Raw genomic sequence first — 18572 nt, forward strand, 5'->3', positions numbered from 1 at the left:
CTGTTAATGGTATTAAAATGGAGAAAATGGCCAGTCAGAGACAAGAATTAGCATGATAAGGTTGTAGCTGTTGGTATCTCTGTTTATAGTAAAATCTCTAATCCAACTGGACCCAAACTGATAAGCTGGTACCAAGAACTGTTAATCCATTTGTGAGTGCAGGACATAACAGGTTAATTGATTCATATGTATTATTGGTAATTCATACTCCAGGCATATGATCAATAAAAGAGCCTCACAATTAAATGTGATTGACAAAAGCTATTCCGTCAATAGTCTTTGGAGATGACAACAAAGGTTTTCATTACGGGATAAGCTATGCAGAAAAGGGATGTCATCATGGAGTCAACAATTGCTATCACTGATACCAACTAATCATTGGAGTCACTGATAATTGTTGAAGAATCTTTCTTGCTGGAGAATAAAGACACAAATCCTCTTATCAGACAGTTCTACATTAAAGGATAAAATGTCAATTCAAAGAAAGATTAGTGTCTCATCTGAAGCAGGAAGGTTGAGAAGCTTGATCTGATTAAGAGTAAGGAAAGGATATGCTCGTGGCTAGACTGGAATCTCAGGAAAGGTGAAGTCAATGGTTTCTACCGTAAAGCTTCATCTAATAAAAGTTTAGCTATGGCTATTAGAAGCTCTCACCCTTGAACATCAACTCAAGGAACTCTTTTGTGAAAAGGGATTAGTGAGAAGACTGCTTTATCTGAAATTCAGAAGACGATAAATGTGAGGCATGTCAGAAAGTGATGTCAAAGACAACATCACATCAAAGTAAAGATATACCTTAGTGATGGTGGTTGACTACTCTTATTAAACAAAGTTGTTGTTCGTGCATTCTCAAGAAAAGACATCACGGATGGTGATTGATTACATCAATGAAGATCAAGCTGGAAGCAACTGTAAAAGAAATGATCTTGTGATCAGATAATGGGAATAAATTCAAGAAGCAGTTCTGATTAATATCTGTAACATCAGGAATATTATGAGATATATTCAGCACTAGGAACTCCGTGTCAGAATAAAGTGGTACAAAGGAAGAACTGGAACTTGATTAAAGCTACAAGGAAAATATCAAGCTAATCAAGACTTTCTAAATACCAAAGGGCTGGAGCAGTCAAAACAGTTTGCAACAAGTAAGATCAAGCCTTGATCAAGGTGTATACATGAAGACCACTAATGAGTCAATGGCCAAAAGAAGCAAACATTGGATAACCTGAAAGTGTTTGTAGAGAATGTTCTACAAAAGCAAACAATAAAAGGTTTTTAGTTGTTTGAAGATCTTAGCATTTGCAGCTAAGACTTATAAGGATATTCTTCATGGCTACTCAGTGGAGTTCACAACCTACAGGGCATTTGTGGTTGATCAACAGAAGATGATAGAAATTCTAAGTGCACAGTTCAAAAACTCCATGCTCCAAGCTGTTAAAAGGAGAAATTAATGGTATTGATGATTCATATCCAAGCAATTGAATGGCAGTGTATAACATAACTCATTACTTCAATGAAGCAGTCAGCAAGGGTAAGGATTTTTAGGAAATCCCAGCAACAGCTTAGGGGGAGCAATAGAAGGATCAACTAGTCAGACACAACACCAAATTGAAAATCAGAGGACACTAAAGAACATATCTGCTAAGACAAAGGGTTTAATGTCAATATTATTCCCAGAGTCTAGTTCTTAAGTGATCCAGATGGTGAAGTAATGATTAGCAGGGATACTGAGTATGAATGATTATTTCTCTAGTTTTCTATCTGAAGAAGAAACTGAGAAAGTTACAGAAGCTCTGATAATTCTGGATTGATTAGGTGATTGTAAAGCAAGATGAACTCAATCAGTCAGCAAGCAAATCGTAAGGAAGCTGGTATCCAAACCAAATGACAATTTTTTAATTGGTACTAGGATAACCAGAAGTCAATACTGGATGAAAATGGCATTGTCACGAGGGACAAGGCCAAACTGGATGTTAGGTTATTATCTGGAAGCAGTATCTGACAGAAAGCACCAGTGTGAACAAGTGTACTCCTGGTTGGTGAGTCAAAAGAAGTAGTCAATGCACAACAGTTCATGGACTTTGTAGTTGCAGATCTATTGGACTCTGTATATCTCTTCTTCACAAGCTCACTTCAGGTTTGTATGAACTAGTATACTACTCAAGCAATCGTCAAGGACATGGTACGGCACTCTAACTGAAATTACAATTTAATGTGAACTAGTAGAGCCATCATATTCATATCTCTCTTATCACTAGGCACAAACATATTGTTTTATATGTGCAGTGATATAATGATAATGTTATATGTTGGTCTACAAACAAATATTTGTTCAAGATTATTTGCTAAGTTATTACAGAGTAGGTATGGAGGAGCATGTTGGAAATGTTACAATTCTTTTTGGAATTACTTCAAGCAAGCCATTAGGATAATTCTTTTAGGAGCTCAAGAAAGCCAAAAGAACAATTCTTTTAGGAGCACAAGTAAACCAAAAGAATGATGGAAATACAAGTAAGTTAAGGATCTTTTGAAGATGCAAAATTTGGAAGATTCTGAACATGCCAAGACTACTTACCAACATAAACCACTAAAGCTTGATCAGTGTAACTCAGGTAAAATGACAAGCTGTAGAGGTATGACAAGCACACTCTTTTACTCAAATGCTAATAGACAACATGTAATGTTCTCAAGATGCCAAAGTGCAAAGTTCTAAGTAAATCCTAGAGAATCCAATCTTATAGCTATTAACAAGATTATTAGATATCTTAAAGGAGCACCAACTCTTGGAGTAAAATACCCTAAATATATTGTGCTTAACATGTTTGGCTATATATAGATATAGATTATGTAGGTTGTAAGAAAGAAGGGAGAAGCATCTCAGAAAGCTGTCAACTTTATAAAAGAAGATTGATTGCTTGTTATGATAAGAAACAACCTCAAATCCAACAACTCTGTGAACACTCTATGATAAGGCACCTTCACACCAGGTATCATTTCTTTCGAGAGCATGTCTTTTAGTCAAAGAGTCACTTGCAGAAATATTTACTAAATCACTTGAGAAAGTTAATTTTTGAAGACTGGTTTGTAAGTATGGGATATCATTCATTGCATATTAGTTGGAAACCTCATCTGTAAGGAATTCTTAATATAAGTTCACAAGTATTAAATCTTCTATATTTAAAGGACTTGTGAATTTATCAGTAATCCAGTACCTCGTACTTAGTGCTACTATCTTGATTATCATGATTACAATGTCATATACATTTGTGGTAGTTAAGTATTATAACATTAAGTTTGAATATTATTTTAATTGATTTAAATTACGACTGTAGACAATTCTATTCCATATCAGTCTCAGAATTTAAATTATGTTAAAATAATATGCAGCATAGTTATTTGTATCATGTACGAATAATTGTGGTACTTTTAGTATTAGTGATATTATTTAAAAAAAAATTCTAAGTAATCAATGCTTATTTCTAAAATCACTGATATTGAAAGTTGAAGTATTTTCTAAGTCATGTGTATAAAACCCTCAATATTTTATATGTTTAGAAAGTATTTCTAAAATTTGTAATTATCCAGAGAGTGATTACCATGTATATAAGTCATATATCCTATTGGTGATTATTCAAGGATAATTATGAATATATTTAAGTGCTAGTATCTAACTCATAGATATTTAGTATTTATTTATTTAGTATTTATTTTGGGTAGTTTGGATTATGGAAATTGAAGCAATTCAATGATTTTATTTGCTCCAGAATTCAAACTAACTTAAAATAAATAAGCAGCATGATTGATTATAACTAAATTTGTCAACAATTGATATCTAGTATATTGATTGTAACTTGTGTGTTATAAGTTAATTATGAGATTTTGGTTTTAGTGAATTTAGCAATGTTTACATCTCAAGAATTCACTGAAATCAGAATATGATTGTAGCATGATTAGTTGTGTGTAATTTCTTGACTTATATCAGTTAATGATATTTAGTTAAGAGTTTAACTATGAACTAATTGTGAAGTAATAGTATTTGTGACATTACTTAGAACTCCTCTAAGTAATAAATGCTTATCTTCAGTCATTTATACTAATATAGAAAGTGTAGAAATTTTCTTAAGTACAACTATGGTTAAAATGTTTGATTGCTTTATTAGAAGTAACCATATGTTTTCAAGTTAAAATAATTTTTATACTTATTTGCAAATTCCTAAACACTTTGATAATAGATGCAATACTCAATGGATCAAAGTATATGGAACTTAGAATATTTTTCTAAGATTGCAAACAAGTCAATGTTGGTTAATGTTGCTTTATTTATCGAACCAATATTGTTTGAGATATTACAGTTGTTAGGATTTAACAATTGTATGATATATGAAATTGAATGCTGATGTCTTTTTGATAGATAATTGGTATTTAATTTATTGATATCTTATTTTAATATTTAAAATATGATGCAACATAATTATTGAAAGGAATATGTCCTAAGTCCAATCATGTATGAGGATTTAGGAATAACTTTTATGTAATCTGTTTTGATTTCATTGATATTAATAAAAGACTTGTTTTGTTTTTATTACGGGCTTTATCTATTTAAGTGTTTAAATAAGATATAACATAGTTTAGAGTAAAGCTTTTTATGGATTATGATGAGATCATAATAGTGAGACCTAAAAAGATGATAACTCTAAACTTAAATAGTTCCTGGTCATAGGATTACTAACTGGTAATTAATAATCCACAAAGATCGGTACATACTATGCTTGCTTCATTATGAAGGATGTCTGTTCTCATAGACATTTGTGTGGTGACACTATAGCTAGTATGTAGGTGCTTATTATAGAATAAGTTCACTGAACATGACTCGCACAGCTGAACAACTGATGGAATTCACTCACGTATCAGCAGTTGTTCACCTAGTGATAGTTGTACAAGTATCCTTAGACTTGAGGTCATCATAGTCATCTTGTGTACACTGAACTATGCTTTGGTTTAGTTCTTAGTCTCCAGGGACAATTATTAGGGCTCTTCTGGGTATAGGAATTTGAACACGAAGATAGTGTATGATCAATAAAGGATCTACCCCTTCCAGTGAAGGAAGCGAATGTTCAAGGCTGATCCACTTATGCTAGTTCAGGAATCTCGGGCCAGAGTAAATGAAATTAGAAAGGGGTTTCTAATTTGCATAGAACTACGCATAGTAAATGGTAAGCAAAGTGATTGAATTAGATAGGCTTGACACGAGATCCATGCCTTGTATTTAATCGGGACATTGTAGGGTAGAAGGAGTTTATTGTACGGTAACTATTCACTGACAGGTTCTTGGTATTCTAAGCAGTGAATTCATATTATCCGGATAGTCGCGATATGTTGAGAAGCATCACTCACAATGTAGAATAAATGTGATTAATTAATTAATCATATTTAATAAATTAGAGAATTTATATAAATAATGATAAAATAGTTTTATTATTATTTATTTCTACTACCAGCTTAATATTGAACCTACAGGGTCACACCATAAAAAGAGAATGATTTAATGGTGGAGGAATTAATTAATAATGGCTAATAATTATTTATTTGTGAAATAAATAATTAATTGGCAAATTTAATAATTGATTAAATGAGATTTAATTGATTATAAATTAATTAAGAAAAGTTTTTAATATTATTAATTAAAGGATTTAATTTTTGGAAATTAAATCAAGAGAGAGAATTATTTCTAAAGTGTTTAGAAAAAAGATTAATGATTAAAAGGTGTTTTAATTATTAATGAGAATAATAAATGGGATAATAATAATAATATTTATGGGAAAATTTCAGCTGAAAATTTTGCCTATAAATACACTATTATAGACCCTATTTTATTCTAACCCTACAAAAAACCCGAAAACCCAAAAAGTTTGGAAAACCCAATTCTCTCCACCTCCTTCCTCCTCCTTAACATCGTTTTCTTGGTGGATACCGGTGGAGTGCTTCACACTTGAGGAGCAACTGCTAAGGATCTCTTATCGTTGTCTCCGAATTATTTTAAAAGGTTAGATTCGATCCCTCGAATTTTTATTCACGATTTATATGCTTTTATTTGGATTTTATATGTGTAAAAGTGTTTTGCCATGCCCCGCTGTGTTTAAAATCCAACATTGGTATCAGAGCATAGGTTGTATGCATATAGATCTGTGGTAAAAATTTCAGAATTTTATGTGCTTGTATGAATTAATTATGATTTTTACAAGTTATATCATGGATTAATTTTGTCTGATGAGAAATCGTTTCTCATAATAATTTTGAATGTTGATCTGGGTTCTACAAGTGTTGTAGATCGTCTGGGTATTTTTTCCATAATTTTAGGATGTATAGATTTTTTATTATGAATTTTTGAAGTTGTTTCAATTAAAATTCGTAATTAAATAAGTATATATATATGTAATTATAAGTAAGTATATATATATATATTATACTTCTGCTATTTGTACTTCCACTGTGCTGTTGTCTGCTATTGTTTGAATTCTACACGGAAGACACAGAACAGGAACAGTCTGACAAGCACGCTAATCGAGCCAGGCGGTGGCTGAAAATAAAAAAAATAGGGGTGTAACGCATTCCGGGAATGCATTACACACCTGTGGCGCATTCACGGAATGCGTTACACCCTTTAATGGCTTAAAAGGGGTGTAACGCATCACCGGAATGCGTTACAGGGCTTGTAACGCGTTCCTGTAATGCGTTACAACCCGTCTGTTAATTTTAAAATTGATTTTCTGGGAGTTTCGTAACTCCGTTTTAGGCGTGCAATATACCGTTGGATTCGTTTTTCCGAGACGGATCTAATGGAGTGATCAATTTTAGTTTATATAAAAGTTTTGAACTGTTTATATTTCCATGAAGTGTTTTAAAGCTGTTTTTGACTATTTTTAATTGTTTTTAAATGCTTCATGTGATACATAGAGATGTATAATGCTTAGACCAATATGCTAGATGATATAACATGCCTACCTCAATGTTTATTCATGTTGATATATGTGATATATGCTTAGTTTATCATGCGATGATAGATTTAGGTGAACTTAAATGAACATAAGGCGTTTGTTAGACAACCTAGTATAGTGAAATTGTTTCATAACCTTAAGAATAATATTATGAATACAATCATGAGATTCTTGTGTTTGTGAAACACGTAATTGAATATGAATTTTCGATATGAGAGAAAGGATGATTCTGTCAACAACAGATTTCTATCTATAAGAAAGGGTTATTAAGTGACGCCTCTTGACAATGCTCCACCCGATCTGGGAATCATCTGATTATTGATTATTGATTTGAAATATTTAATTTAAAGGAAGAATTTCTTTATAATATGATTATGATTGTAACGTAATATAATCCTTCTAAAATTAAATAATATCAAGTAGTAATTGGCCAATGATACAACGGGCTTGTGTCGGTCATAGCCTTCCAACATGATAGAAAAGTAGTTCTTATTTTTGAATCATTGTTGGTTCGTGCTACAGCCGAGGGCTTTGATTTCGAAATAAGAAATACTTGTCTATTACATAGAGATGTGTACTTTGAATAAGAATCTAAAGGTCGGTACGTGCTACAGCCGTGGGCCTTTGGGGACTGATTCAACTGTACGGAATGTTGGGTTAGACTTGACTTAGAATATTGAGTTTGTCGTGCTACAGCCGAGACTCAATTATTCAAGAGGCTAAAGTTTGATTAGGGAATAACATGAGATGTAATTGACAAGAGTTGTCTGCCTATTGAACATTACATGGTGGTTCGTGCTACAGCCGGGGTCGTGTAATGGAATGTAGGATCCCTATTCCCACTAGCATTATGAATGCTTAATTTTTCACGTAGGGGGTTGAATAAATTAGGAAAACTAGTGGGAGCCACTTATGAATAAAGACTCGATTCATATAGTGTTTTAAAATGAAATCGAATATTTGCTAAGTGTTGTTATGTGTTTATCATTTACAGATTTACAATATACATTATGTCTTCTATACTATCACTCAGGAGCATACTAGATGCTCATAAATTGACTGGTCCTAATTATGCTGACTGGCTTCGAAACTTGAGAATTGTTCTCAAGATTGAGAAGCTGGAATAGGTGATTGACTCACCTAAGCCTACTGAACCTGCTAGTGATGCACATAATGATGAACATGTTGTGTATCGTAAGTGGATAGATGATGCAAATGTTGCTCAATGCATCATGCTAGCTTCCATGAACATTGAGCTACAGAAGCAACATGAGCATATGGATGCTCACACTATCCTCATGCATCTACAAGAGTTGTATGATGTGGCAGGGAGGACAGCTCGATATGAGATATCGAAGGAGTTGTTCGGTTGTAGGATGTCTGAGGGATCATCTGTTAATGACCATGTACTTAAGATGATCAATTTGATTGAACATCTTGGACAACTTGGTTTTGCCATGGATGGGGAGCTGAGCCAAGACTTGGTCTTGCAATCGCTTCTGATTTCGTTCTTGCAGTTTGTTGTGAACTTTCACATGAATAAGTTGGATGTCAGCCTGCCTGAACTCCACAACATGTTGAAGACTGCGGAATCGAATTTTCCCCTAAGAAGAGTTCTGTTCTTCTAATTGGTGAAGGTTCCAATCCTAAGAAAAGGAAGAGGAACTCTTCCAAGAAGAAGAAAATAGGTGAGAAAATGCCGGTTCCACCAAAAGCTGAAGACCTCGAGAGCAAAGTTGTTTGCTTTCACTGTAACAAGGTGGGGCACTGGAAGAGGAACTGCAAGGTTTACCTTGCAGAATTGAAGAAGAAGGGTAGTGAGACTACCGCTTCTGATTCAGGTATGTTCATGATAGAAGTGAATATGTCATTTCTACTTGGGTATTAGATACCGCCTGTGGTTCTCATATCTGTAATTTGTTGCAGGGACCAAGGAGAAGTAGGACTCTTGAGGAAGAGGAGGTGATTCTACTGATGGAAATGGAGCAAGAGTTGCTGCTGAAGATGTAGAATCATTTCATTTACATATGCCTACGGGCAAGACTATTGTTTGAAATAATTGTTATTTTGTTCCCTCGATTGTGAGGAATATTATTCCCATGTTAGACTTGGCTGGATTTTCATTTATTATTGAGAATAATGAATGTTCTATTCTTAGAGATAATATTCTTTATGGACGTGGTACTTTAAATAATGGTCTATATATATGTGACATAATTTACTTCAGATTAAACAAACTAATAAAAGAAAAGGGATGATGAAAATCTCACTTCATAGTGGCACTGCAGTCTCCATTTAGTGGACATGGAGAGAGGGCTGCAGATTTGCTAGGAATGGTACACACAGATGTATGTGGACCAATGTCTACGCAAGCCATGGGTGGATTTTCATACTTCATTACTTTCATAGATGATAGATCTGGATTCGGATATGTGTTTGATGAAACACAAGTCTGAGGCCTTTGAAAAGTTTAAAGAATATAAGTATGAAGTGGAGAAACAACCAAACATAGTATTATAACTCTTCGATCAGATCGAGGTGGTGAATACTTTAATGGAGTGTTTCTAGATTATCTCAAAGTAAATGGTATAGTCTCCCAGTGGACTCCTCCAGATTGGTATCTGAAAGGAGAAATCGAACTTTGTTAGACATAGTTCGGTCCATGATGAGCTATACAAATCTTCTAGTATTCCTATGGGGTTATGCATTGGAAACCTCAGCATATTTACTGAATAAGGTGCTTTCCAAATCTGTTCCTCAAACTCCGTATGAGATATGGAAAGAAAGGAAACCGAGTCTTAAACACGTTAAGATTTGGGGATGTCCAGCTTATGTCAAGAAAGTTGACCTAGATAAGCTGGAATATCGATCCGTAAAATGTAGTTTTATGGGATATCCTAAAGAGACTATAGGGTATTACTTTTACACCGATCATCGGGTGTTTGTCTCCAGACATGCTACCTTCTTGGAAAAGGAGTTTATCCTTGAAGGAAACAGTGGGAGAAAAATTGGACTTGATGAAGTTCAAGAAGCACAAACTACTACGGATCAAGTGGAAACACCTGTTCTGACTGAACAACCTTTTGTGGAACAGCCCATTCATAGGTCAGGGAGAGTGTCTCGCCAACCTGAGAGGTAATATGGCCTTGTCATTGAGAATGACAATGAGTTGTCGATCATTGATGATGACGACCCTGTGACCTATAATGAGGCTATGAGTAGTGTTGACTCAGAGAAATGGCATAGTGCCATGAAATCCAGAATGGAATCTATGTATACGGTATACAAAAGATAGATTATAGCAGATGGCCAGGTGGAGACCTATAAGGCCAGGCTTGTGGCAAAAGGATTCAAACAAAGGCAATGGATTGACTTTGATGAAACTTTTTACCTGTAGCCCTGTTAAAATCAGTTCGGATTTTACTTGCGAATGCTGCTTACTACGACTATGAAATCTGGCAGATGGCCAGATGGTTTTCTTTCCAAAAGAAATGAAAACCTAGTGTGTAAGCTGCTGCGAACCATATGTTGTTTAAAGCAGGCTTCTCGAAAGATGGAACATTCGTTTTGATGAGACAATCAAAGAGTTTAATTTTATCAAAAATGTAGATGAACCATGCGTCTACAAAAGGGTTAGTGGGAGCGCGGTAACATTTCTTGTATTGTATTGAATTAGAGTTGACACACATAACAACATAGCAGACCCACTCACAAAGCTACTTTATGAAAGTCACTTTGATCGTCATAATGACAGGATGGGTATTAGATACCAGAGTGATTGGCTTTAGTACAAGTGGGAGATTGAAAGGAATATGTCCTAAGTCCAATCATGTATGAGGACTTAGGAATAACTTTTATGTAATCTGTTTTGATTTCATTGATATTAATAAAAGACTTGTTTTGTTTTTATTACGGGCTTTATCTATTTAAGTGTTTAAATAAGATATAACATAGTTTAGAGTAAAGCTTTTTATGGATTATGATGAGATCATAATAGTGAGACCTAAAAAGATGATAACTCTAAACTTAAATAGTTCCTGGTCATAGGATTACTAACTGGTAATTAATAATCCGTAAAGATCGGTACATACTATGCTTGCTTCATTATGAAGGATGTCTGTTCTCATAGACATTTATGTGGTGACACTATAGCTAGTATGTAGGTGCTTATTATAGAATAAGTTCACTGAACATGACTCGCACAGCTGAACAACTGATGGAATTCACTCACGTATCAGCAGTTGTTCACCTAGTGATAGTTGTACAAGTATCCTTAGACTTGAGGTCATCATAGTCATCTTGTGTACACTGAACTATGCTTTGGTTTAGTTCTTAGTCTCCAGGGACAATTATTAGGGCTCTTCTGGGTATAGGAATTTGTACACGAAGATAGTGTATGATCAATAAAGGATCTACCCCTTCCAGTGAAGGAAGCGAATGTTTAAGGCTGATGCACTTATGCTAGTTCAGGAATCTCTGGCCAGAGTAAATGAAATTAGAAAGGAGTTTCTAATTTGCATAGAACTACGCATAGTAAATGGTAAGCAAAGTGATTGAATTAGATAGGCTTGACACGAGATCCATGCCTTGTATTTAATCAGGACATTGTAGGGTAGAAGGAGTTTATTATACGGTAACTATTCACTGACAGGTTCTTGGTATTCTAAGCAGTGAATTCATATTATCCGGATAGTCGCGATATGTTGAGAAGCATCACTCACGATGTAGAATAAATGTGATTAATTAATTAATCATATTTAATAAATTAGAGAATTTATATAAATAATGATAAAATAGTTTTATTATTATTTATTTCTACTACCGGCTTAATATTGAACCTACAGGGTCACACCATAAAAAGAGAATGATTTAATGGTGGAGGAATTAATTAATAATGGCTAATAATTATTTATTTGTGAAATAAATAATTAATTGGCAAATTTAATAATTGATTAAATGAGATTTAATTTATTATAAATTAATTAAGAAAAGTTCTTAATATTATTAATTAAAGGATTTAATTTTTGGAAATTAAATCAAGAGAGAGAATTATTTCTAAAGTGTTTAGAAAAAGGATTAATGATTAAAAGGTGTTTTAATTATTAATGAGAATAATAAATGGGATAATAATAATAATATTTATGGGAAAATTTCAGCTGAAAATTTTGCCTATAAATACACTATTATAGACCCTATTTTATTCTAACCCCACAAAAAACCCGAAAACCCAAAAAGTTTGGAAAACCCAATTCTCTCCACCTCCTTCCTCCTCCTTAACATCATTTTCTTGGTGGATACCGGTGGAGTGCTTCACACTTGAGGAGCAACTGCTAAGGATCTCTGATCGTTGTCTCCGAATTATTTTAAAAGGTTAGATTCGATCCCTCGAATTTTTATTCACGATTTATATGCTTTTATTTGGATTTTATATGTGTAAAAGTGTTTTGCCATGCCCCGCTGCGTTTAAAATCCAACAATTATTGGTATCTAAAGTACTTGACAAGTATCAGTCAATGATATATTGTTAATATTTTTTTACAGATAATTGTGAGATTTTAAGCTCTAGTGAATTTATATGAGTTGCTATATCTGAAAGATACACTATAATTTGAAATCAACAGCATAGTCATTCTTATTAAGATTATTTATCAATACACAGTGTTGTTGATTATAATTTTATTAAGATGAATTATGGAGCTTTTGAAATGAATGAGAATTGCTTAGACTTTACACTTAGCGATAAATGCTTTTATAAAAACTCATTCATCTTGAAAGACATAATCTTTCTTTCTCTTTTTAATACTGCTAGGTCATCAGTCTTTATCTTATCAAATCATTTATCTTTTTAGGCATAAAAACAGACTTGTGCACTCAAACAATTTTAAGAGAAAAATAAAACTTCTTTCTACATTGGTGATTTCTTATTTCATTAAAATCTTTTTGAAATCATTATTGTACATCATTTCTCTCAAAATATTAAATGCATGAATTTCATTCATTATAGATCTTAAGTGCATTTTATCTCTATATTGCCATATGTTCTGTGATACAGGTTCAACCTCCAATGGCCTTTTTTAATTTGATAGTCATGAGGTTGAAACCCCTCAACTTTTATCCCAGATTGTAAAGACAAGCACAGAAACATAACCAACCAACACTCTCTTACCACTAAAATGAAGTATGAATGAGCGTGAGGGAGAAAGTGCCTTAGTGCACCACATAAGGAAGGTTCTAAAGTCAACTCAGCAGCTCTGTCTCCTACAAAGTTGAGATATATCAAAACTAAGACAATTGCTAGCTCCCATACATCTTCTCAAAAAGATGTAATGGATGAAAAAGCACAAAACAGTTACTAGATTCATCCTCTCAACAGGGTGCGTCTACTGAAATTCGTCTGTCGGCCAAGGCATCCGATGTAATGTCACCACCTCAAACATAAAAAAATTTTGATACACAAGGAAAAGTTACATACGCAAAGGATGAGTTGAGTGAAACAAGAGTTTCGACCATTTTACGGTCAGATTCGATTGTTCAAGGTTCTTTAATGGACCAATTTCCTTTACAGGTGTTAGGAGAGGATATTAATCCAATAGACATATGTTAGTGGTGAGTGTCTACCTCCCCAGGCTTAAATCCCCTGGATGCATCTGCAGATAGTGGATCTGACATAGGTGCAGATCGGCAACTTGTTGACAATGATTCAAATATTACCTGATGAGTCACAAGGAAATGTCTTCACATACATTAGAAGGGAACATTGATCTTTATGCTAAATCTTTTGGATCATTGTTTACCTTCCCATATTTTAAATCTGGAACCCTAAAAGGGAAACTAGCAACTTGTAAATTATCACTTAGATTCATCTGACGAGTCTAACAAGGATGGGGATTTGCGAACTCCTATTGCACCACATGTGACCTCCAGAAGGATGGCTAAGGTGATTTTCCTTGCAGGTACAACTGGATTTTGGAGCTATGAGAAGAGTGATACACTTGTGAAAATGAGTGTGAACACGAGTGGAGAGAAGAGTGAAACACTTGTGAGGTACACGAAACAGAATCATACACTCACAGTGAGGAAGTAAGACAAACACCATATCCCATTACCTATCCCTAAACATGTTTCTTGATACTTTGGGCCTCGAATCTGTTTATAATTGGAACCTAAATATCAGGGACCTAACATTTATAGATTGGATTAGAGTACTTCGAGATCTAACAAGTTGGGAGCTGACAATTGGTAACAATTGGTGATCTCACAGTTGGGAGGTAAAAGGAGTTGGGAATATTGGTTAACAGGATGATCAACAGTGAAGCCATTTTGCAGAATTTCAAGGGACATGGTTGATCAGATTATGACTTGTTATTTTTTTTTCAACCAAGTAAAATATGAGAACTCCTTCAGAAGATAACATACATTCCTTCTCTAAGGGGGAGATAAAAGCTTAAGTAATAGTTTGGAAGATTCCTCAACTAAGGGGGAGAAATAGAAGGCAAGTGGAAAAAGGTAAAGCATATAACCACGACACCATTGTTGTTTGTAACTACGGATCCTATTGTACGGGAGAGGTGGTAAAACTCAAGGTGATTTCCTAGTAATCAGAAGACGTGGTTTGGTTCATCACTATTCTTCATAAGAGGAGAAGATGTTTCCCAAAAGGAGAGTACCATTGGTTTTTATCTGCGGATCCTATTGTACGGGAGAGGTGGTAAATGAAGGTGATCTCCTTTAAGTAGTTTATTCTCATAGGGGGAGAAGCAAGAGAGATATGCGCTTCTCAACAGGAAATGTGGTTATACTAAAGAAGTTGTTGATGATTACTTCAAGATTGAGAAGTATTATCTGGAAGAGATTTGAAGAACCAAGGAAATGAAGATGAAACTACTTGAAGATCAGTTCAGTGCTAGAGGAACAAGCATCTTTCATTTCAGTTACTCAAGAAATCTGGAAATGCAGTATATGATCCAGAAAACTAGTAGCATTATTTACAAGTCCTGGTACATTACTTTTTCTAGTTGTTAGTTGAGTTATCCTCTATTTTTAATTTGTTTGTTAGATTTAACAATCAAATAGGGGGAGATTGTTGGTGAGACTGCGTAGCTGTATGAACAGTTACGTGATAACTCAACATGATAACAATATTAGAATATGACAGGTTAATAATACTACGTCTACACAAGAAATCAGGAAGATTGAAGACAAGGCAAATACAAAGAATCAGAAGATTAGAAGAAGTCCTGAAGTCTGTCTATAGGTCACCGAAAGAAGTTCATTAATATGATCATGCCTCAATGAAAAACAAAGGTTAAAGACTTTCAGGGTTTTAGAAATGTTGAAGATTCAGTATACAAGTGCTACCGGAAGATTTCAATGTATTGGAATTGATTGAAGATAGACCAGTGTTCGAAGCATAGGAATCTGAAGAATTGAAGGCAGGGTATAGATAGAGGTTAATGAAGACGTTGTCTAAAGTACCATTAAGGATTCCTGTGAAAGTACAGTGTTTATTGACAGTCAGTGTCTAAAGCGATAAAGTTGTTGCAAGCTTAACAATTTAATCAAGGCCATAATACGAAGACCTGAATCGGAGTTAGCCGTATGTGAACCAGACCAGTTGCACTAGGCGTCAACAGCTCGTGAAAGGAATCTGGGTATTATTTATAGAAGAATTGTTAAGTTGAGGAACATACTTGGATTGATCATTAATCTATTAAAGTATGAGAAGAGGTGCACGGGGTATACGGCTAAGCAGCTCGAGGGATTAGCGAAGCTCAAAGTTTAATTGTTAAATTAAATAAATTTATTTATTGGACTTGTTAGGCACAAAATATGTGCTAATAATTCACGCAAGTATACGCGTTCGCAAGCAATATAGAATGATTTCTAGTTCGTTCCCACAGAGACTCAGACTAATTATATTTAATTAACACTCACTCACCACTGTATGATTACTTCTCAATGTCAAGACAATAACACTTAAGGTTGATTAACTAATTATTAACTACAATTAACTACGAGAATAAAACACTTAAATTATTACTTGAATTAACAATATTAAACACACATGAGATCATAACATCATTACTACTTCATTCAATAGTCATTGTTATTACCCTTAGCATGTAACGGTGATGATATTAATCGAATGACACGAAACTGATAAAAGCCAACTTTCGTTGTACTAGTACCATTCTACCAAACATCCATAATTTAGATAGAAGTTGCATAGACATCAATTATGTTGAGACCCTATATGTCTACAGAATTTGACAACATAACGATTTAAGCGCAAGTTATTCATTATGATTACACAGGGCAAGTAAAACGGTTAGAGTTACCCACTAATCATGCATACAATACATGAACCTATGCTAGCATGGCAAGTTCTAAATCTCAAGATTCACTGTCGCTTCACAAGAAATTAACAGGCTATCTTATATGTTTGCGTCATACATAAGACGAATAAGCACAACCAATACTAGATATCATACAATCATCACAGACCAAGGTATTAAACAATTAACTAACGAAATCCATATTAAATCCGCTACGACCCCATGATCACGATTAGCCCATGATAGAACTCATCGTCACCATGGGTTCATATGAAAATATGATAATAACATGACAATATAAACTAACTAACTATTTATTAAAACCAGAGTACGTCACAAGAGTATTAAGGTTCAAAGTAAAGAAAACTAGCATCCACTGTTACAACGAATTAAAGAATCACAAATTAACGTATGCTTCCTCTTCTTCGTTGCGGTGTGCTAAAATGGTCTTATTTTCTTCCTCCTTGCTCCTTGCTTGATGAATACTTCGTGTTGTGAAATGTCTCTGAAGATTACTTATATAAAAGTCCACAAGAATCAGCCATCTCAGAAGTCTAGTAGAACACGACTTAATAAAAATCAGAATTAAAATTCACGACTCCGGGCGGCCGGCCCAGCTTCCCAGGTGGGCGCCCCAGATCCCAGGCGGCCGCCCCATATCCCAGGCGGGCGCCTGGCAGGCTTCTGGAAAAAATGTTTTTCTGCTCCTGATTTTGCTGAATTCTTCGCACATTCCCCCGAGACTGATCCCAAGTACTTCCCTAGGCTTATTTTTATGAAATCTCCCCGAATACGCAAGTTACACCCTGAAATGCAAAAACACTCGGAAGCGCATCAAATACACAAAATACTTGATTCCAAAACATCAATTCAAGCCATTATAAGACGTTTGAAGTGGTATAAAATGCCACTTATCATACCCCCAAACTTAAATCGATGCTTGTCCTCAAGCGTCACAGACTCAAAAACAAAATAAAAACATGCATGAATGCAGACTACATGAAATGTAGCGATCCCCCTCGCGATGACTGAACTAACCAACACATGATATCTCAACAAATGCAATTAGGGGACTAAAGGTCAATCAAATCATGCAAGCTAACATACAACTAGAAACGTGGTGTGTGCGGATGCTTAACAGATATGCTTCAAAACTAGATCGATTATCATAACTTAATTATCCTCAAGGCAATCACATGATTTTACAAAGAATAAATTCTAGACACAAAATGACTTATAACAATTTAAGATCACTGGAGCTTATTACAGAATCATGCTCTTATTCAACACAATAAACAAATGCTCATTTGATCGTGCAATGAGTGAGGTCCACAAAAGACTTATGCAATGGCATCCATTTAGCGAGCGTTAGGTTAGCGGATCCCAGACTATAAAAGCCTTAGGTCACTAGGCACAAAGTCCCCTAAGAACTTAATAACTCGAATACCAAAGAGCTCACTCGTGATCAATTATGCATTAAACCATATTTTTTTCTCTTTTTTTTCTTTTTTTTTCTTTTTTTTTTTATTTTTTTTCAAATTTCTGAGCAAGTGCGTTTCGCTCCATTTTGCTCAATCCTAGAATACTCGCATAAAATACGAGCCGGCTACTAGCCATTTGATGCTTAGCCACGACTAGCAATGAATACCAATTTTCACTCCAATTTTTATCTTTTCATGCCTTTTAAAATTAAGAGCCTATCATAAATTCTAAACATAATCAATAGATTAACCTCAAAACCATCAAACCATGACAACAATCTAGCCCTTAAGCATACTCTAAGACTTAGTGAATTTACAAGTATTTCTAGCACGCATGTCAACCTAACAAGATTCAACATCACTCTACCGATATCACTACACTCGCATCAATATCACATATCAATCGGTAAAGCAACATAAAAGGGATCATGGTATATGCATGAGCTAAATGACATGATAAATAAAGCTATAAATAATAATAATAATAATAATAATAATAATAATAATAATAATAATAATAATGATAATAAAACTATATGGCAAAAATATGCAACTATATGAACTAAACTATCATGAATATGCAACTACATGACACACACACAAATATGCTCCTTAACTACCACCCCCAAACTTAAAATCTTCACTGTCCCCAGTGAAGGTAGTAGAAAGGAACACAGGGTATACCTACTCAGAGAAATCATCATCATCACCCTCAGAGGGTGGAGTGTCAGGAGGCGGATAAGCAGAGTCCTCACCAAAAA

This window comes from Apium graveolens, chromosome 3 (genome assembly GCF_009905375.1).
Source record: "Apium graveolens cultivar Ventura chromosome 3, ASM990537v1, whole genome shotgun sequence".
NCBI lineage: Eukaryota > Viridiplantae > Streptophyta > Magnoliopsida > Apiales > Apiaceae > Apium > Apium graveolens.